Genomic DNA, 22,621 nt, shown 5'->3' with positions numbered 1-22,621 from the left:
ATTAAATGTGTTATTTTCCTAAATTTAATCAGAACTTCATTAAGAAACTGACCTTTTTAACCCTGAAGGGGTTAATTTAATCATATTGAATTCATCAAATTTAATCCAATTATTATTTTTCAAATTAAAATAAGATAAAAAAAAAATACATAAGTTAATTAACAAATTGACAGTTTTAACCCCGGAGGCAGCAACACATCACGGAGGGAAGATATAAAAAAACAAGATTGGCTTATTACTAACATGACACTGTATAGCGTTTTGGCTTGTTACTTTCGAATTAAAAACAAACGTGATTCAGAATTTCTTCAGGAAATAAATAGTTTTTAACACCAAATGCAGCTAAAACCCAGTTTGGACTCCATCAAGATGAACTATGATTTAATAAATTCAGCCAAATGTTTTCTTGTTAAAATAACAAGATGTTATTTGCTGATCCAATTCATCCATTTGTGTTGAGCTTTGATCCAAAATCAGCTGTTTTAAATTCAGCATAATTCAGATCGTCTAACGAAAAGATGCCATCGCTGCCGTGCAGCGAGACGAGATTAACTGTGATTTAATCCGCTGGTGAAGATAATCCTTCTCTTCAGGCCAACGATCAGGCTCATTAACAGGATGCCATTGTTCAGCTGAAGTCCTGTCCAGTGGTGAGTCTGTAGCTTCAGGCTGAACCAGTTCTGTCTTTAATAACATAAATCTGAGCGTTAACTGAGGTCAGCCACAAAAAGCTTCCAGAAAAAGAAACACTAAATATCCTTCACGTTTAAATCAGAAAAGGAAAAATCACGTTCAGGAAAACCAATTAGGGCTCCAGGACTCTGCCGTGTTTTCTTAACAGGAGAAATAATCAGCAGCTATTTTTAAGAATCAGGCGAGATTAATTGTAATTTATTCTAATTTAGTACAATTAGTTTCATTGAATTTTAGCTGATTTCTGTCCCAGCAGCAGAATGAAGGCGAGGCTTCGAGGGAACCAGTGAAAAACACAACGAGTGAGATCATTCTTCAAAATATTCTATGTCACTCTAAACTCAACACTTTCTTCACAGTGATAAGTGAAATCTGTAGCGACAGATCAATGAAACCGTCCCACGAGGACGAGTCCATGGAGACCTGATTAAAACGCACGAGGGGACGGTGTGTGTGCAGAAAGGGAAAGAAGAGACAAACCATTAGTTGAAATTTGAACCGACAACTTTCTGAAACTGCCGCTCTTCTTTTTCGTCTCCAGGACTCACTAACGCAGCAGACACTAATTTGGTCTTTGACATGTTTCCTAATTTGTCCGTTAGTGGTGGTAATGGTCAACCGCGCGATGACACATCAGCAACCAGGAAGTGTGACGGTTGGACACACATGGCAGCGCTGAAGGTAAAGGGTTAGATTGATGACCCTTATCATCTCCACGGTGAATACGGATCATTAAACTGTCACGATAATGTAACGACTTCTGCAGCCTGAGAGGCTTTAAAGTTTTCACATCGTTGCTATTAAAACTGATGTGTTTCATGGAGACGGATGTTCACTCCTCAGACTGTTTCATTTAAATACTTAATAGTCCTGAAAAAATAAAAAAGGCTTCACAATGAAATATGCCTTTTTCTTTCCTTTCCTCTTTTTTATTTACTATCTCCCCACCTCTCAGATTCATCTCACAAAGCAATTTGGATGTTTTTGGCAGACTCTGATCCCCGAGATGCGACAGAAAACAAATCTCACCATGAAAAATAGACAATTTAATATCAGTTTTCTATGCACAGAACGGCATTAAAGGAGCTCCTGGTATCAAATATTTGTTAGCTTTTACACATTTCATGGTTTTCTCGGCTACGTTATCCCAACGCACAACAACTCAGAGGCTCTCCTCTGAAATGAAGCTTGATCGATGCACAAACCTACAACGAAAACTTTTGTCAATTCAGAAAACAAAGAAGAAGCTCAACTATGAAAGTAAGTTAACGAGGAAGACTTTGGTCCGGTGACTCGTCGCTCAGTTTATTCAACATGACGATGGAGGGAATTATGGGAAAAAACACAGCCGTCAGAGGTGCTGATAAAGTCCCTGATCTGTCAGCACTGAAAAAACTCTCCATTCAAAGCAAATGCAGCATCATCGAAGTCTGAGCTCGTCGTCTTTCTCACTTCCTGCCAAGATTCTGTTCGCAGAATGGCGCTCAAGTGGCTCGGCGTCTCATTCATCACGTTACTGCAAACTTTACATGAGCTCAGAGAGCTCATCCATCTCTTCAGGTGTCGGGTTAGTAACAGCTGTGACTCAGATATAAGAAGCTCTGATAAATCTGACTTTGGACCCAAAGGACCAAAAAGGATCATGAGCCCAGTTTGGGAACTAACAAAAACCTGGTTCAGTTCTCATCGGCCTTTTCTGCCTTCGACAGGAAATGAGAAATGTGTCCGAACCAAATTTAAGGTCCACAGGTAGACCTCCATGTGTTCTCCGATTCTAAAACAGGTCCAGGTTCTGTATGGATCCAGAAACTGAACCTTAAAACCAGCCGTCAGGACTTCTGGGACTTTGTCATGTCACAACAGATCCTCTATTCTGATTGGCTGACTGATATCAACCCTTCAAAATAAAACACCAGATAAATTAAAATAATGACCTTAAAAAAAATCAGGGGGATGTCCGTGGTTGTGTTGTTATTGTGTTATTGTGTCACTGCAGGTGCTGCTGACACTGAGCTGTTTAGAGCCGGTGTGATGTCATCTAAATGATTTAACACCTAAAGCGGTTTTACACACAAAGAGGGGGTTTTATTGTGAAAGTCTGCTGCTGCTCGGCTTCTTCTCCGCGTGCCAATAAAGAAAATTTGAATTTCGCAGAGAGGGGGAGCAGATGGATGCAGAGATGGAGAGAGTGGGAGAGACGTTACCATGGCAACAGATGTTGGGTCACTGTGTCGGTGAGAGGCCGGCGAACTCTACTCTGGATTCAATGTGTGTGTGTGTGTGTGCAGTTCTGTTCTAAATACAGACTGAGAGGGGGTGTGTTCAAGGAAATGATAGAGGTGAAACACAACAGAGAGAAATATGGTGGAGAAAGTTTTTGTGTGTGTGTGTGTGTGTGTGTGTGTGTGGTTGGTTGGTTGGTTGCCAGCTTGTTGACTCAAACTCTCCCTGGCATCAGGATCAAGGTCACAACACACACAAACAGACACACAAACACACCTCCACCTACATTGGAGCGTTTCAGCTCCACTCTGAATGCAACTACAGCTTCCTGAGCGCTGGCCCCGCCCACCGCCAGAGCGTCAGCAGGACACACCTCCTACCCAATCAGGAGGGAGGAACCACCAAGACCAGAGTCGGAGTGAGTTTGTGCCTTAAACACGTTCAACCACTTCAGGCTCCTCACATTAAAAGTGAGTTTCCTCCAGACTCCACGGCACTTCAGAGCCGAGCCGAAGTTTAGCTGTAAACCCCATGAAGCCTCATTACTGCTGAGACAGAAGGATCCACTCAGACCATCGATCAATACTTCAATCGAACGGCGTTTCCTCAGGTGAACCGGCTCTGATGCTCAAAGTGCATCAGCTGGAAAGCTCTCATCTGTTTCTGTCCCTCAGCATCTCATCGTCTCCGTTCTTCGCTTGTTTCTTTTCTGTTCGGTTTTTCAGCTGGCTGTCTTTGACTCTGACACACACAATCACACACAGTCACACACAGTCACACAACCCTTTAGTGTACACGCGTGTGCGTGTTTGTGTTACATAAGAAGCCCTTTTTTCTTGTCTTGAAGTGACACTAAAATAGCTGCTTTAGCTCCACACTCTGTCTTTTGTTTGTCTTTAAAAGCACCAATTAGGGACATTTAATCACTGCACTGGCTGTCCGGACGAGTTCCACTGACTTCCACAGAGAGAGAGAGAGAGAGAGACAAAGGAGCTTCAAACTCTCTAGAAACATTTCTTTAAATTTCTTCCACAAATTCTCACAGTTCATTTCACTTCCTCTATGTTTGCGATCATTTTCATAATCACTGTTGCATAAAGACAATATTCAGCTTCAAACAGAGATATTGGATGTTCAGGTTGCCTCCTCCCATCATGCACCATTAATGGCTGCCACTTGCTTTTATATTAGATTGATTTTGCCTCTTTTAGCCTTTTTCTCCTAGTATTATTCTCCTTGGAAAAATTTAAATCACCCTCCACCGAGGAAGCGTGACGCCTGATAGACCAAACCACCTGATGATCCTAAAATATTCCATACATTTATATTTATATCCGACAGATTCCCGCTTCAGCTGCTGCCTTTGATTTGGGAGCCGATTTGAAATCCTGGGTTCTTTATTTCTTAGCTAACCAATCAGACAATTCACCACCTCAGTCTGTGACCCGAAACCTCAACCAGCTCTCAGTTGGGTTGGTGCATAAAAAGGAATAATGGATGACGGTGGAAGGAAGAACATCCAGTGACCTGCTGCTCAAACACCAGAAGGTGGCTGGAAATTTGAGCCCATCATGAGACTACCAGCTGACGCAACACAACATCCGCACAACCTTCCAAATCTCAACACAAGACGTCAAACCAGCTGACCCGTAAAACCTGAGAATCCCCGAACTGTAAGACGGTTTCTCAACTGTGTTGTCATTTCAGCCAAAAAACTTCATCCAACTCTGAAACAAACCGTTTCAAACCAGAATGGACACACCTTCAGTTTTCTCACAGCTTTTTCTTTGAGCTTTCTGAAAAGCTGAATGATGAAACCGAGTCCAGCAAGGCTGTGAATCCAGTCAGGGACTCACTGATGAAGACATGTCTGGACATTAAGCCCAGATTTTAGACATCTGGAAAAAGAAGCCCCCCTTCATATCAAGGAAAAGATTTCACGCTGCTCACATTCAGGTTCAGTTCAGCGTCTGTCCAAATTATTTAGTGTTTTCGTGCTCAACTCTGCTCATGACATTAAAAGTGAAAGAAAAACTATCAGGCCGAGTTTTCAGAGTTCCCTTGATAACATATTATTGTATTCTGAATCATTTCGACCGTTCAAAGTGCTGCAGTCGCAGTTTGAAACTCAATTCAACAAATTTAAATCCATCAATACTTAAACAACCGGAGCTGCAGATCTTTGTGCTTCGTTAACGTGGCGAGTCCCCCCGTCTGTGAAACCGAGTCTAACTCATCCAGACAACACAGTGATCAAATGTCTCATCAAATTGGCCTTTTAGAGATACAGCAAGTGTGTGTGTGTGAGTGTGCGTCGTATAATGAGCTCAGTTCAAAAACACACAGCTCAGGTCGGGGAAGTCTGCGGTTTTTGTGAGCTAAACCAACAAAAACAAAAAGAAAAAATGAGCAGGTCGATATTCCTATTTTACTGATCAGCGTCCTGAAACTCTCTTCGTCACTGAATGATGCTGGCAGGTAAACATCAAGCCGACCACAAACACCTTTCGAACCCTCCTGAAGTGCTGTCAGTCAACAAATGCAGACTGAGAACAGGAATCCGTGAAAGCTGCTTTAGCGCCGTCATTATTTTGGTCAGAAAAGTTAATCCAACCCCCCAACGGGCCTGCGGCGAGTCTCCACAAGCCGCCAGTCGTCAGGCTTTCTTTTTGAAAAGGTGATGGATGATAAGGCTTTTCTGTCTGTCTTCCAGGATGGAGGCTGAGCTGAGGAGACGTCTATGACGGTCCAAATTGGACCAAAGGTGGTTTTTAAAACCGCAGCATCAGCATCGCTTCGCTGCAGTGTCTGCAGATTATGGAGTGCACGTCACTGACTGCAGTTCTGTGCAAAAAGCGCCGTCAAAGACAGAACCCAATGCAGATGCTGTGACCTCCCTTTGGACCTTTGGACCGCTCCAGTTCTCCACAAAATGTTTTTTAAATTAAAATCAATCATTACAGAATAACGACTTCAATAAAGCCATAAATTACAGGTGGGTGTGAACAACTGGCAGCAGTTTCAAACATCAGAACACCAGCTATGATCTTCGAACAGCACCAAAAGTGTGAAAGTTAGAAAGTCCATAAAACACCAAAGTTACAGCGTTTCCCCCCCAAATACAACATTCAGATCCAAACCCCTCCCTGTTCATGGTCCATTTCCCATCATTCAAAAAAACAAACATCATGTGGTATTTCAGACTGAGACCAGAAATTCATCAGGAGGGACATTTTCCCATAGACTTCAACACAACCTTCCGCATTGCCTCTTCTATATGCATCAGTATTGTCATTAGTAACTGCAGCAGTGAGACACAGATCGGTGATCGGCTTGTTGACCCTGAACGTCGGGCGTCCTCAGCTGAAGGCCTTCTCTGCTTTCTGTTATCAAACCTGTTCACCTCCGTATCTCCTGAGGATCTGACGCTGTTGTCCTCCGAGCTCTTTGGCAGTAATCCCCTTAAACTCGCCTCTCTTGGACAGTTTGGGCTCGGCTTTGTTCACTGCTGGAAATAAATTCTTCACCTCTGGCTGTTTACCAAAATGCTTTGAAACAGAGACGGTGTCCTAAGAGACCTGCAGTTCTTCCATCCTGTCCTCTGAACCGCAGACCAACCTCTGAATTACCTTTCTGTGGTCAGGGTCGTGGAAATAAATTATTGTGGAAGCAGATAACGGCGATAACATCTTTATTCATTTTCGGTCGGCTTTGTGCCGCCGGCACAGAAACAGCCTTCGGGGTCATCGCACTCTAAAGGACGGTGGACCAAGAGCTGCCTGATCTGATAGGAACTTGTTTGCACTAAAAGAGGCATCATTAATTTCTTTCAATTTGTATTTCCAAACTCCAACAGAGCCTTCTTCCACTCTGAGAAGATTTCTTTCTTTGCCGGTGAAAAAAGTAGCAGGTGATTTATGGGAAGAGAAAAGCAGAGAATTTGTCGTCTAAAACAAAAAACGACTCATGAATCCCGGAGACATTTTCAAGGACACCGTCGTCTCTGCCGTCCTTCACAAATGAGCATCCAGAAAGTCATTCAAATTTAGTGGCGGCCATTTTAGGAGGTTAGCTGAGGAGGAGAGAGGGCCGGACCTGAAGCCCCGCCCCCTTGGCCATCTCCTGACACTGAGACCATAAACTCATCAGGAAAAAGTTTACTGAGGAGGGACATTTTCCCATAGACTTCAATATAATAGGACCTCTGGTTTACTGCAAACATATGCTAACCCAACTGTCACTCCAAGAGGCCACGCCCTTAATCCTGCAGAGGTTTACAGAAGTGAATCATCCGGCCAAAGGTGATCCGGTTCAGGCAGACCAGGTCAGCTGAAGCAGATCGTTCCTGACAGGACAGATGTCGTGGATGAGAATGTTCCAGATTTCATGACAGAAGTCGCTGACACACAAAGTTTAAGAGTTTAATTTCAACGTTTCTTGCAGTTTATGAGAAAGAGGAACATTCGGCGTGTTTGTGTACGAGCAGAAACCGGATGATAACTGGGCTGTTTACGGCTTCACACCACCGAGTTAATAGGTCTGGTTTCATCCAGAGACCGGCCGGCTAGGAGGAGTAAATTACATCCTCTGGCTGCTTCTGCTGTAAGAAATATTATTTATGAGCAGGAAATTAATTTCTGCCTTGGAAATGGATTAATTGATCTTTTAGGTTCCTAGAAGGCACAACAAGAACATTTTATCATTCCAGCAACAAATCTCAGGGGCAGCGTTCCTCTCTTAGCTCCATGTTTGGTCTCCTCCGCATCCTGAGGAGGCCTCTCTGGCCTCTAAACAATTAACTGATAAAGCTCAAAAGCTCTCTACAACCCAAGCTTTTCATGTTAAACGGTAATTTATTCAGTTATTGCTGTAAAAATATGGATCATTCCCCCAGAATGTTCCAGGTGTATTTCCGTCCTGCCCCGATATACGTTCACATAAAAAGATATATCGTGAGAGAAACTGTTTGCTGTTTGCTGTTTTCCATGGTATAGATTTATTTATTATTATTTATCAATTTATTTGGCCAAAAATCATGATAAATGGATCCCATAAACCAAAATCACTTCTTTTTTGATTGGCTTTAGATTTAAATCGGCGTTTGTTTTTGAAACTAACAGATTTGTCTTCTTTTTTTTAAATTACGGATGAATTGGAGATCGGACTGTCAGTTAAAGTTCGGAGCTTTGAGTTCTGGACAGTTTGTAAAAGCGCTGTGATGCTTAAAGGGTTAAAGCTTTTTCAGTGTTTGGTTTTATTGCAGCATCTTTCACTTTTCTAAGTCTGACAAAAAATAAAATCACACATGGCCTTCCTCCCCGGACTTGAATTTTCATGCTAAATGCTGTGGAAGAGTCGCAGACGTACCGACGGACTGGAAGAGATTTCAGCTCTCAGAGTCACTGAGGCAGCAGCAGGCAGACAGCTGACAGGCCTGCAGCTATGTGTGTGCGTGAGTGTGTGAGTGTGCGAGCGTTTGTGTTTCAGTTCAGTCCATCTGTTGTTGTGTGTCACCCTGAGGCGAAAGCATGGGAGAGAGGGGCGAGAGACAAAGAGGAAGAAAGACCAAAAGACAAGATAAAAAGATACACAAGCTGGAGCTGTAGGTGTGTTTCTGTGTGCGTCTGTGTGTGTCTGTGCGTGTCGGAGTGTGTGTTGGACTTCAGGCGCTGCCGTCTGAGCGTCTCTGTGGATCCCAGATGGAGCCAGAACTCAACAGAACGCATTAGTCCACTTGGCGTGTTCACACACACGTTCAGACACACTCAGATATTCAGTGGAACTCTCCTGACAGTCTGATCACCTGAGCCCATCGCAAGATTTCTGCTCCGCTGGAACACTCAAACGAATCTACGGAAGCCCAGAAGGCCCCTTAACGCTTCCTTTAGATATCTCCACTCCTGGAATGAATAGATGACGGGGAAAAGGGAAAAGATAAACTCCCGGGCTGGGACTGGAGTTTCTGCAGAACGTGAAGAGAAGGCGGTAGGGAAAGCAGGAAGGAATGAAGGGATGCTCCACTGGATCCGTCATTTCATGAGCTCAATATTTAAGAGGCGATTCAACCTGGATTGATCTCAGTTCAGTGAGCACCAACTGATCCAACATTTCTCACTTCGCCTCAATTTATTTGGGTTGTGTTTTCTTTTTCCAGGAGTCATTCCTCATGTTCTTCTAAGTCCAATAATCAAAATGAATCCATTAAAGCATCGACAGCTGATTATTTACCAATCGGGAGGAAACACGCTAACCAGCTAGCCAGTCCACCTGAATAGTGAGTCACTGTAGGAGGACGATGGACCAACGCTAACTTAAAACTACGATGGTCGACTGTGACCGCCGGAAAACGGACGTAGAGCACCTTAAAGCATCTGACGACCCCTCAGATTAATGTGAAGACCCTTTGGATCTCAACGACTACAACTGTAAGACGATGCATCAGTGAAATGAGTGTTTTTACGTAATGCCTCAGAGCCGTCGTAGCAGAGAGCGTTAGCATTTCAGCGTTGACCGACTGAAACAGCACACAGAAGGATAGTTTGTGTTTGCTGCCATTCCTGTTTGATGGTTGAGGAGCTGGCAAACAGTTTGCTGTATCATCTGTATTTGGTGTCCACTTGGTGTCCACGGTGGATTGTCAACACTGAGAGTCAGCCAGAAATAATATTTCAACCTCGGGCATCTTTGTTTTATGTAGAATTCTTCGTCTCGGCTGTTTAGAGTTTGTTTCATCATGTTCAAGTTTTTCACGAGCATGGATCTGTATATTTTTGTCATTTGTAAGAAAATCAATCACAGCTGCAGGAACATTAACCGTAAAAACAAAACAAAACAGCCAACAACCTGCAGATGTTATGCTTCAGAAAAAGTTTCATGCAGTTTAAAGGCAGCGAGGACGGCGGCAGTCCAGACCAGAACAAGGACTTTGATGTGGATCCTCATCCTGAGCAGCGTCCTGCCTGTCCCTTTAAATCTGCAGCTCAGCTCATCATTTCTGTTTCGCTCTCTCAGGGGAGCTCGATGCCCTGCATGCAACAACAGATGGAGCCCTGAGGCGGAGGGACCCCACACACACACACTCTTACCTTACTACATTCACACAGTTGTTCACATGATTCCTCCTCTAAGCTCCATCCTGAACCTTAAAACCAAATATTAACCTCAAACAACCATTTACACCGGCGCACACACAGGAACAACACAAAGAATCCTCACTCAGCCAGTTTCCTGATCACTGTTCCACTTCAGTTTCTGAACATTGATTTTGTGTGTGAACTCCTGACACACACGCAAAGCTCAAGGCATCATGGGAAATAGTCCTGCTCTGAATCCCGAGGCACAGGTTTCTGGCCCCGCCTCCTAAATCTACATACACTCACACAGCTGTCACTCAAACAGGCCCCGCCCTCAATTAATGTAACCGTCAATAAAACAGGAACAGATGAGTTATTTAAACATTCACTTCCTGTCCAGGTATCAGTTTTAAAGACAAAAGCAGTCGGACACTTTAATATTCAGGCTGTTGGATCTGCAGGTTTTGGCTTCATGTTCATGAAGTCTGATACTGAACCATCCTGGGCCGCCGACCCAGCTCCCAGCAGCCTCTCTGGGCCCCCTTACATCAGCGCTTCACTCGTCTGGATCTAAATCATATCGAGTATAAAGTGAGCCCGTCTGATGGAGCCCAGAGGTGTGACCGCCGTGTTAGCCATGATTTTAAGGTCTAATTTTATATTGATCCAGAGTCGAGGTCCTGACTCTGAACAACAAGTCTGAGTCTAGCTCTGAAGAGTTGTTGTTTTCTCCTCCACTGCTGGATCTGTGCTGTGAAATCTAAAGATTGTATCATTGATTTTAATTTGTTTCCTCGTGTGATTCACTCCCTAACACGAGCTCCTCTGTATAAAGATGATTCATAACATAATCATTTTATTAGAGCAGCAAAGATTCCTGCAGCACATCAGAAAAGTTGAAAATATCTGTCTCTGTAGGATGTTGATGTTGGCACGGCAGCGGGCCAAGCGTTCGCTGGCGTTGTCTTGCATATTGTTGCAGCCTTTGGCTCAGATTTAGGTCGACTTGGAGCGGGAATCGGCTCCAGTTGGCGTTTGGAATATGATCCATCATATGCTGGTCGTCCGTCTGGTTCCAGTCCAGCAGGTTCACTGAAGGACTGAAGGGCCCGCGTCTGGATCCAAAACATCCAGACCAACAAGACGGGCACAGAACAACCTCAGACTACATCGGATATTTAGAGCATTAGATTCTGTGACTGCTCTCGTTTTTTCTCTCAGATATATTATCTGAGGTTGGCCTGATTGTGAATACGTGAAGACTGTGACATTTTGAAAAATGACGGCTTCATAAGGGGAAGCCTTAATGTGGATCTAAAACCTCCACTAACTGGAGGAAACGTCTCGGTGATACAAGTTCACCTGACATGGTTGGCTGGTCTGATCCGGATTCCACCTCAGTTTGAACTCTGCGTGGGCCGACCTCTTAATGCAGCTGATGTCAGCGTAAAGGTCAGGAGATAAATGTCAAAGCTAATCCCAGTTCAGAGAAACAAAACAGCCGTTTGACTGAAAGAAAATTTCTAAATTGACAGATGAATGCGGACAGGAAGGAGGTGTCTGACATAAATAATACAGAGCTGCAGTGATCACATTAAACTGTTTGGGCGTGGAGAGGGAAAGAGGAAATGCACCGCGACACCGCAACACGGCGACACGGCTAATTGGTTGTGGCAGGACAGGAGTGTAAAACACAAACAATTATGATGACACCCAAAAAGGAGAATGAGAATGGGAGATGAAATTTGATTGTTCTGACATGATTCATTAACCCGGACAGGAAGGAGCGGAGCGTAAACACCGAACGTGTTCACTTTCAGGGCATCCAGGATGGAAGCTTCCCTTCGCCTCAGTTTAGGAACGAAAAGTGTAAAAACTGAGGAGAAGCCAAAGAGAAGGGCAAAGACTGTCGACAGAAGCAGGTTTGCTTTTGGTTTTTAACGTCCCATCGAGGGGACGAGTGGCTCACGATTTAGAGAGAACCGGACCGCCAGCATAAATCATATATAATAACAAGACAAGAAGACAAAAGCTCATAATGTGCTTGTTTTGACTTTTTAGGACACAAGCATCAACAGTAACGGGAGCAAAAGCTTGATTTCAATTATGAAGGGACATTTTCATATTTAAAGCCTGTTTTTGTTTTAATTTTGGAGTATTCAAGTTAAAGACTCTTTCATTGGACCATAAATTCGAAGATCAGGCTTCATTTCTGAGGAGGACAAGCTGCCCAACGCATGACAGACTCATGGTCGATCACCATAGAAACAGCCACCGGGATATCAATGAATACATGTGTTCAGGGCAGACGCTGCCCAAACAGGAAACCTGTAACAGAGAGGAGAAAAGGTCACGTCCCCCGGCGGGGGTCAGACAGCCGGTGCCTTCCGCAGCGCTCCGAATGAAACGGCTCATTTCATCACGTGTTTCTTTTTGGATTTCTACGCCGTCGGCCACTTGAACTCCTCTCAGCTAAAGTCCCTTTAGTGCACTTCAGCCATCGCTGCCTGACTAATGCGGGAAAAATAAAATAAGCTACTTGAATTGTACAGCCGACAGAAGTGCAGATGGATTTTCTTCAGTCTTCCTTAAATTAATTATGGAAGCAGCTACTTCAGGAGCAGGATAAAGGGACCGCTCCGGCTCTGACACCTCACTCAGCTGAGGATAAACACGCCTTTTGTGCGAAAAGCTTTTATCTCAATAAGCTCTCAGATGCACCTGTGTTTAATGGGTGAACGCAAGCGGCCTCGGAAGAACTGACGTAGGTCCAATTCCCAGACCTAATCACACTGTACATGCCCCAACTCGCAGGCTGAAAAGGAGGACAGAGTGTTTTCTCTGCCTGATATGAGAACAAATTGATGAACCCAAACATAATTGTTTGAAGGACAAAGAGTTGGCTGACTTCCCTGCGACGTGCAGACCAGGAAGGGGACGTCGTCTTTTCTTTCCTAAAATCGATCCACAGGGGACTGAAGGGGTGGGGAGGCGGAACATTTTTTTTTTTTTCGTTTCTATTTTACAAACTGACAGGAAATCAAACATCAGACAAGAGTGAACCCAAACGTGCCCGAGGGATCCCAGCCGAAGGACAGGGAGGAAGATGGCGGCCGACTTACCGAGCTTGGGCAGTGAGTACTGGACTTTAAAGTAGTCCTGGTAGAATCCCAGGAGCCTCCTGGTGATGTCGAGGGCGTAGTCCCCCGCTCCGCTGGCAACAGCGTCCGGCCGGGCGTAGAGACGGATCTGAAGACGACCACAGAGAGAAAAAAATACAATCTGGATTAGGAGTCCGACAAATATGGAGTCAGAGGAAACAAAACAGAATTAAAATGTTTGTTTATTCAGAAACGGAAAACATCACATCCTCCTGTCTTTTGTTTTTTTTTTTTAGAACAGTTTGCTTCTGAATTCTGAATATGTGAAAACCTTTGGTGACGAAATAAGTGAAAACATCTACAGAGAAGGAGAGACCAGGTTCACTTTTTTATTCAAATCTGCAGAGCCAGAAATAATTTTTAAAATAAACAAAGAAGCAGAATCAGGTCGGTGTTCGAGTTGAAGACCACGCAGAGAGGAAGTCCATCAGGATGACACAAAGATGGAGCCCCCTGTAGTTTTATGTTCAAATCTACATAAAGCCAAAGGCAGAAAAAGAAACAGCGAGATGTTCAGCCGTCATCGGAGCTGCAGCTTCAACCATCACAAATACTCCACAACTGCTGCAACTGCTGACCGCTCTGATCAATAATCAGCACCACACAACGGCGCCGCAGTGGCTTCGCCGTCGACCTTGCTGGTCACATGGCGGCAGCAGCTCCACAGGATAACAGACAGAACCTCCTTCTTTGGGATTTTGAGAGCTTCAGAAAGCATTTTTCAGGCCTTGATATGACGTTGGTGTTTGTTATTGAGCGTCTGTGATTTCACAGACCTGTCTGAAACGTTTCCCTTCACTGGCTCCCAGCAGGCCGACGGACGGACAGACGTCCAACTCCATCTGAGCTCTTTGAGAAGTTTGTGAGAGAAAATGAGCCACAGCAGCTGCTGAGTTGATGCTGAATGTGTTAATCTGAACACCAAAACATCAACAGTTACAGTCAGACAGCCTTAGTTCATCACTCAGATTTGGATAATCTCTAAGGTGCTCTGGGGGTCCTGGTCAGTCATCCTGATGGTTTTAGCAGGATGTTGACGGTTCAGGCCGCCTCCTCTGCTCTGTTTGCGTGACAGATCGGTCTGATCCGTGCTGTCAGCTGACGGCGGGTGGAGAGTTGGTGATGATGTCACTGATCAATACGTCAGAATCAGCCTGCATACAGGAAAGAGCAACAAATGTTTCACGGTTTCTCTCTCAGGGTGAGAGGTTCAAATTCCGGATAAGACCCTCTTTTTTGCACACCCCCCCCCCCAACGGGGCACCTGAAAAAGGAAATCTTATCTTCACAAACAAAACACAAACACACATTTTTCACCTCCAGATGAAAGAGCAGTGACATGCTGTATTTCTGTCATATCGCCTGTTTACACAGGTAAACATCGGCGTCCCAGTAATGTCACCCTGCTCTGCTCTCAGTTTCACTGCCGCTCTGATAAACTGTGTTTGCAGCTGTAAAAACGCACAGTCACAGCGAATCAGCTTCAGCGTGTCTGCATCGCACAAATCTGAGGCTAAACTCAGAATTTATGAGGCTCCAACACCAACTGAAATCAGCCGCAGATCCGCAGAGGATGAACCCTGAATCCAACTTCTGACAAATGTCTGAACCAGGATCACATTCGGTCCTCAGGGAACGAATCTTAGCGACTTGTAACATTTTCTTCTGTCAAATATCTTGACAAGCATCGGATCTATTTATCAGATTTGACCCCAGAGGTTCGATCACTGACATTTCATCGAGCACAACTGGTCCAAACGTTTATCTTATTCTGTCAAATGAGTTTGGAAAATGTCAAATAAGTGAAAATGAATCAGACAACAGACGGATGCTGCTGTAACGTAAAGGTCAGGTGTTAACGGTGACTGAAGGATTGTTTGGATTATAGTTTTGTTTCACAGCAGAAGACTTTTATTTTGTAAGGCTGTGGAAAAGATGGATTATTCATGTCCACTGGGAGAATAAAGCACCAACTGAGTGGATTTCTAAACCTTCAGTCTGACTCAGTGAAATCAGAACAAACACAAAACAAAGCTAATCCGCTCGCAGCAGCAGCGAAACTATCAGTATTTAGCCAATATATTGAAGTCTATGGGAACTCAAAGAAACAAAGCAGCCTTCGTCGGGATGAAAGAGACACAAATAAACACAAAGACTGATGAATAAATACTAATGAACAAACCACACAAGCAGCCAAACTATGCTAAGGCTGCATCACATTGATGCTCCTCCTCGTCTCATTTTTCTGCACATTTTCCGCAGCTCCTCATTTTTCCAAAAAAATTCTAACTTTTTAAAGCTCTTCCTTCTTTTGTTCGCCACATTCTCCGCCCTTCAGCGGAGCTCATCCCGGAATTCGACAGCCAGCAGAGTGAATATTTGCTCAGAAAGTGGAGTCTTTCTTGAAATCGCGGCTCCTTTTTGGTGGACTGGCAGAGAGCTGCTGAATAGAGTATCATCTCCTGAGGATTCCTGAAACGCTTCCAGTCCTGTTCTCCCAGGTGAGCAGAAACGTTTCAGAGGGTGTGTTTGTGTGTGTGAGGCTCTCACTTCAAAGTATCAACACATTCACTGTGTCTGCCACGACTTGGTGGCTCATCCATCACAAGAGCGAGAGCCTGACTTTAAACCAGATTCCTCCCTCAGCCTGCACCTAGATTTGTGAAAGTGAATACAGTGCATCAGATCAGGGAACATCTCTACTAAACTCTGTGCTAATTCTTCCCAAAGTTAGATATTTCATTCCGGACCAAAGTGGCGGACTGACTGACCCACATTGGCGTCCCCGGAGCCAGCAGGCCACGAAAGGAAACGATCTGTGTGGCTGCGCTGTTATATTCTGCATTATTCCCAGACTCTCCACTGAGTCTATTTTTAACAGAGATAACATTTCTATTCATCGTTTAATCCACTAGATTCCACTTTGCCATCTTGAATTAAACTGCTGTTAATGAAAACAACATTTTAGTCACATATTTCAGTGAAATCCTTCCGAGGAGGTGAAGGGATTATTCCCCTCGAACCGCTGGAAAGCTTTTAATGTGAAGAAGATTAACAGCAAACGGCAGCAGCAGCAAATGATCACAGCAAACTGGAGCAGATCAAAAAACATTTTATTAAAATACATCAAACATACAGTTCTTCTCCAAACAAGCGAGGCCTGACAGATCTGAATTCATTGGCCGATTCTGTTGTTTATTGAAAAGGAAAACAGTTACTTCCTCCATTATTTAAAAAATGAACATCGGATTTAACACTTAACAACTCCAGTCTGAGACCAGAAACTCGTTAGGCCATTCTCCCATAGACTTCAATCCAACAACTTACCCTCAGGTACATACTGCTTCTAATATATACCACAGTTGTCCTCAAGTTAAGTTTATGCTAAGTGAAGGCTGAGTGTATCTGCTAATGCTCAGTTAGCTTAGCTTAGCATCACCGATGGAAACAACAATAAAACTGAGTTGGCATCACTTTTTAATTCGGTCAATTAACGTGAAATGTTGAAAACAAACTTTACTCTTCAGTTTTGGATCGCTATCGCTACACTGCAGCTAACTTTTCAAGTTGTCTGAAATAAGCAGGGAATGAGTGCCGTTGCATGTACGATCAAAGCAGCAAAGCAGAGAAAACATTTAGATTTCCAGCCAAAATGTTGAAACTGAGAGAAAGTCTAACTTAAGTAAACCCAAAGGAACCTCTCAAAAGCAGAAAATCTGATTTTATTATTCTTTTCCTGACTGGGCTGATTGTATTTACCCCCCCGATCCCTCCGTATGCCTCTCTGCTGTTTATTTTCTTTGGATCTTTCCAGGTCATGTTTTATTTATAATTTCTCTGCTGTGAGGACGATTTAACTCTGTGGCTTCTCCTCTTTAACCATGTTTGTCTGGTTTTATGCTGCAGTTTTAATGGTCACCTCAAATATTTTGCCTTTAAAATGAAAAGTCTCTGCTAACAACCACACCAGCGCACAGCGGCGGTGATCGGCTGCCACTCCAGATACCGGTTTGGTTTCCAGACGCCTGCTCTGGCAGATGAGTCTGAAACATCCTTTTATTCCTTACAGAATAAAGTCGAAGTCGAGGCGGGAAAAGCCTTACTGACATTTTCCATTCAGAGCTGAACGATAAACAGAAATTGGGCAATCATGACAAGCAGAATACTCCCTTTTTATTCATGATTCATGTCAACCCTTCCTCTTCTGTTTCCTCCCTTCCTTATATCCCGTTCCCCCTCTCTCCTTGTTATCTCGCCACTCATCCCTGACATCACTTGCCGCGTTCTGTCGCTCCGTCTGCTGCCCTTGGATGATGGATGGGCTGACGGATGCTCGGTTGCCACGTTAATTTGATGGATGGTTTAGCAACAGATACGAGCAGAGTGAGTGCACCATTGCCGACGCTCTTCCTCACAGCATTTGTGGGTCCTTGACTTTGAAATCAACAGGCCTCTGTAAAAAGCACCGCTGACCCGTGGCTGCGGCGGCACGCACGTGTCCGTCCGTCCAATCACATCATCTCTCTCACTGACGATGCCTCTGTGATGAAGCGGGGCGGCTTCACGAACCAAAGAGAAGATAACTGTCTCTGTCAATGTTGGCAAAAGAAAAGACTGGGCAAGCAACAGGAAGTCCGGAGAACACAGACCTCCACTTCCTGATTCCAGATCAGCTGATCCCCGTTTTAGTATCAGGAAAAATAAAAGTCTACCTCCAGGAGCTCGCTGACTAATTCATGAAGGCAGAGCTGAAGCTGCCTCTGCTGTGTTGTGTTGTGTGATGGAATAAGATGGCAGGTGTGGGTGTTTTGATGGTCATCATACAACTTTATTTTTCCATTTCCACATTGTTTACTGTGAGGAATATGAGGCTGCCTGAGGGGGTGACACTACCCCCCCCCAAAAAAAAGGCAGAGTGTCAAGAAGAGATCAACTGTTTGTGGCAGAAATCGGTTTTCTTTCCCGCTCTTCGCTCAGAAAGTGAAAGAAACCGGCTCATATTTGAGCCCTTGATGTCTTTTCATCTGCTCCAATATTTGCTGCTTCTTTGTTACCTGGAGGTCACCAGGTGATCTGCCTTCCTCCTGCGCTCCAAAGACCTTAAGGCTGATGGGTGATTTTAAATGGGCTGTGTGTCTCTGGTGTCTTCAGAAGCCTGGAATCAAACCGCTGATGCTCCTATTAGTGGACGACCTGGTTTATCCGCTGAACCACAAAGTGTCCCCCGTTAAAGAAAAGCATTTCCTCAGAAACTTGTCCTGGCAGCGAGGACAGCTCAAAGCTCTGAGAAAAAAAAGATCTTTGCTCCACAGCTGCTTGTTGTGACTGAACGACTTCACTCACCAACACAGAAGATGTCGACACGTTACACAAAAGACTAAATATTTCTCATCAGTCTCAAAGCTGCAACAAAACTACGAGACAACAAAAACCAACCCGCTGAACTACAGCTCCCATGAGGCTTTGAGGCGCCTGGCCGAGTCTTGATTATCTCTGTTGTCAAACTTTAGTTAAAGTGAATGGTGGATCTAAATCCTTTATAGATGACCTTTATCGTTTTAAAATGCTCATCAGTATATTATCATTGCAGGGCATTAATTTGACCTTTATTATCGTTATAAATGTTAATGTGACATTTGGTGAACTTTGTTAGTGACCCACACAATCCAACTTTTCTCCGGGCACACACATTAAGCAGCATCAACCCATTTTTTCATACTGTCTAAAGCGAGAACTTTAATGTCTTTTAATTTCATTTTCTTTGATGTCCTAAAGCCTTAAATGTTTTTCCAGTTGGTTAGAGTCACGTCACAGCGAAGACAGCAGGAAGTGGTACATTTTAGGGGACTATTTCCAGCAGCGGATTCATCTCCATGTGTTTCTTTGTGACGGGGTCAACCTTACAGCAGCGAGACTCGCTGATGTCTCTTTAACACTTTTGGAAACAATGAAGCTCAATGGAAAAAGACATCAGGACACACACACACACACACACACACACACACACAAGTTGTAGAAGGATCAATTCACTGTTGGTCGCCAACTCCCCCCCATCCTCATCATCTCTGGCAGCCAATCAGAAACAAGTATTTTCCACGGCCCTGATATAATTCAGTTATAAGTTGGCAGCACCTTTAAAGTGATGAATGTTATATAATAAAAAAATAATAAGAGTCATGACGGAACGTCGCAGAGAGCTGCAATATCGTTAAAACATCAACTTTACTATCAATATTTATGATCATTACTGCAGTTTGACTCTTTTACAGAACCTTAATTCTGTCTATTGACCATCAGGGGGCCACTCCACTGGTTGGAGAAAGAAGATTGCATTGAAGTCTATGGGAAAATTTCCCTCCTGCTCCCTGATTTATCAGCTCAGTTTATGGTCTTCAATACAGCACGACAGTCTCTTTAGTTTTTATTGCTATTTAAAATCAGTATCTTCTGTGAAATATTAAACTGAGTCTTATTTTGTGTAAAACCTGCTCACATTCAGACTTAGCGCTCTGATTTGCTGCTGGACGAACAGCACAACGCAAGATGAAGGAATAACGACAAATGTGCGCGAGAGGAGGGGGGGGAGCGTTTCATCGAACCAGGCTGCACAGTGGGTCATCACGCTGTTTGTTTGTTTGTATTCTATCAGACTTTAATCCTCCCTGAAGGGACGCAGCTCATTACAGAAACACAGATCCGAGCGCATTAGAAAGACAATACAACAGGAGGACAAGCAGCTGGTTTTGAAGGAGGTGGAGAGAGAGAAAGATTCTTTGAAAGAACAAAACGGAGGAATCTGAGTTGACAATGAAGCCTGGAAACGTCCCAACTCACTGTTAATCCTTTTGTGCAGCTCAGATCAGAAAGACGCACACATCTGCTCCATCCTCAGACCTTTGTGTCGTGTTCATATCATTTTATTCCAAGTTCAGGCCAATTTTTCTTCATTAACTTTAAAGTGTTAACACCTACCTAATTAGTTTTTAAGCACTAACCCAGCTGTTACTCCAACTCTGGATTTTCTGGCCGAAGAATTTATTCATAGTTTGCATATTTAATAACCGTTAATGTCGAAGACTGTTGCTGCAGTTAAACCGAGAAACAGAGTGAGACTCAGCTCATCTCACACAAAATCCGCTCATTTAATGTGTCAACAGTGAGCGTTCAGTTAACTGATAAAAAACACATTAACACATCAACGTTCCTGGAGTTTCTGCATTAAAGGGACAGTCAGTTTATTTGAGATGAGCTTCTTTCACCACCCAGAGATCCTCCATCAGAAGCTGCAGGCACCAACTAAACACAGCAACAGACCATCATCCATCTCTGATGCCTCCTGGCCTCCACTGATAGGAGACCTGGATCAGACCAGGGACTCACTGCAGGGAGACTAAACATCCCATCTGAACTGGAAACATCTTGGGATCCCACAGGAGCTGGAAAATGTCCAAAGACAGATGGACAGACAGATGGAACTGTCAGAGTAACACGGAGGGTGAAAGTACCAGACAAGCCACACAGGAAATGCAAACAGTGACTTTGGTTGACCTTTTTAACCCTCATTAGCACTTCAGCAGCAACATAAAGAGTCTCTTCGGAGGGAAGGCCGCTCTCTTTTCGAAAAAGGACTCATCACTGACAGGTGTTGATCTTTGGACAGGTTGCTCTGTTGCTCAAGAAATGAAGCACAAACTTCCCGGTTGCACCGAGGGAGCCTCGGCCCTGAATGACGTGGACTCACCGACGTCGGAGAACTTGGGGAAATGACAGTTTTATCTTCAGTCGTTGTCAACCTTCTAATTCTCAGGTTGAAGTTATCTCTAAGTGTAAAACACAGCAGATGAGTCTGCAGAGTAAATTACATCACTTCCACAAAAGAGCCGACAGATGCATTGCTTTTCTTCACGCTGTTTGTAGGAGGAAGGAAGGATGAATGTCTGTCAGATGAAGCTGTTTCAGCTGTTGTGAAAAGGATGGAGGGATGTTTTTTTTCCTTTCTTTCTGTCATATAAAGCTCTTTCTTTCAGAGGTTTGGAGGAGGAGGATGGAGGGATGGGAGGATTAATGTTTCTGTCACAAGAAGCTGCTCTGCAAAAAGACAGCAGCGTCTCTGCTGCCTTCAGGCAGGAACAAGGATTGTAATGTGAGTGTGATGGTGTAACAGAGTCAGAGAGCATTTCCAGCAGCCATTTGTAAATATGAACATTTGCATGTGCTGCTTCCTGGATGTCTTCCATGCCTCGCTCGCCTTTTTGTCTGCAAATAGAATCACTTCCTGTTTTTAAGAACAGTTATTCAACCAGGCCAATCGCACACTTCATCTCAACTCTGTCCTTTTCACGCTGCTCAGCCCAAATCTGGCAGCCAAAGTGACGGAGTCCTCGTGAATTATCAGGTCTGGAGCAGCACAAACCGAAACTCATCCGTGTGTTTACGCAAGAAAAATCTGCTCATTCAACAGTTATCAAAGCGAGAACTGAGGTGTTTCATCGCCGTGACGGCTGCGTTATCAGAATGTTCGTGTCTTCTTCACGGATTCCTGCAGTGAGACTGAAAAGACGCCTGCTCTCTCTCTCTGATCGTCCTGAATCCAAAACATCAGCTCCACAGTCGGACTGATGATGATGGTGTATAATGGGTTTTTGTTGGTTTGTTTGCTGTCATTATCTTGCAACTTGTAATTTGGTTAGTCTGCAGATTTAATTTACCAGGAACTGACCTGTACTACGAAGGAAAAAAATTAAAAAGTCTTTTCCCTGTTTTATCTGTTGTGCATTTAAATGAAGACCAGATGAGCTCTGAATATTTGAATGTTAATGGATCCATTTAAAAGTGCAGCACTGATGTAACTATATGGCCCTTTAACATCTTTAGAGTCCTGCTATTTATCAGCAGAGCTTATTTTGCTGCTGCTGCTAATAACTGTGAGAGCCATCTTTGTTTGATAAAGTGTTTAGTTTTGGTTAATGAGCGTTAAGTCAAACTGAGAAGATAAACTCCGACCCCTCATGTGGCTCCAGAGGCCCGCAGAGTCTGAACCACCTGAAGCCAGATCAGGCCATCTCCCCTCCTCTTCGTTTTCTTTTATCTACCTCTGAGACGAAGGTGAAATAATAATAATGGACCTGCTGGTCTCTGTTATTGTTGGGAAAAAATAGAACGGATTAAAAATAAAGATTCCTAACTGAGGACACACAAAACACACAAACACACACAGTGTTCAAGGCTGGTGATGGTTAGAAATGACCCACATATGATTTGTCATTAAAACAGCATTTCACTAAAATGAACTTCAGTAATAAGGAGACACAAGCAGAATACATCTGTGTGTTTAGTGCTGCCCTTGAGTCTCTGGCAGACGAGATGGATGAGCTGTAATTACACTGATGGAGAGATGATCGGAGGAGAAGAAACAAGGTCATGCATGTTTTCGTCCTTGTGTAAAAACGACACGTGCGTTTGCATATTTTC

General features: G+C 43.9%; 1 protein-coding gene across 1 annotated transcript in view; it reads right to left on the bottom strand.

Moving 5' to 3' along the window:
* LOC115036752 (thyrotropin-releasing hormone-degrading ectoenzyme-like) overlaps window positions 1-13,222 on the bottom strand; it is a 59,188-nt gene extending 45,966 nt beyond the window's left edge. Inside the window, exon 1 of the mRNA XM_029495081.1 lies at window positions 13,112-13,222. The gene's annotated coding sequence lies outside the window, so the exon portion shown is untranslated. The remainder of the gene's footprint in view (window positions 1-13,111) is intronic.
* Window positions 13,223-22,621: the final 9,399 nt, after the last annotated feature.

This window comes from Echeneis naucrates, chromosome 23, assembly GCF_900963305.1.
Source record: "Echeneis naucrates chromosome 23, fEcheNa1.1, whole genome shotgun sequence".
NCBI lineage: Eukaryota > Metazoa > Chordata > Actinopteri > Carangiformes > Echeneidae > Echeneis > Echeneis naucrates.
Note: the sequence above shows the minus strand (reverse complement) of the source record. Positions and strands in the feature narration are given on the sequence as shown.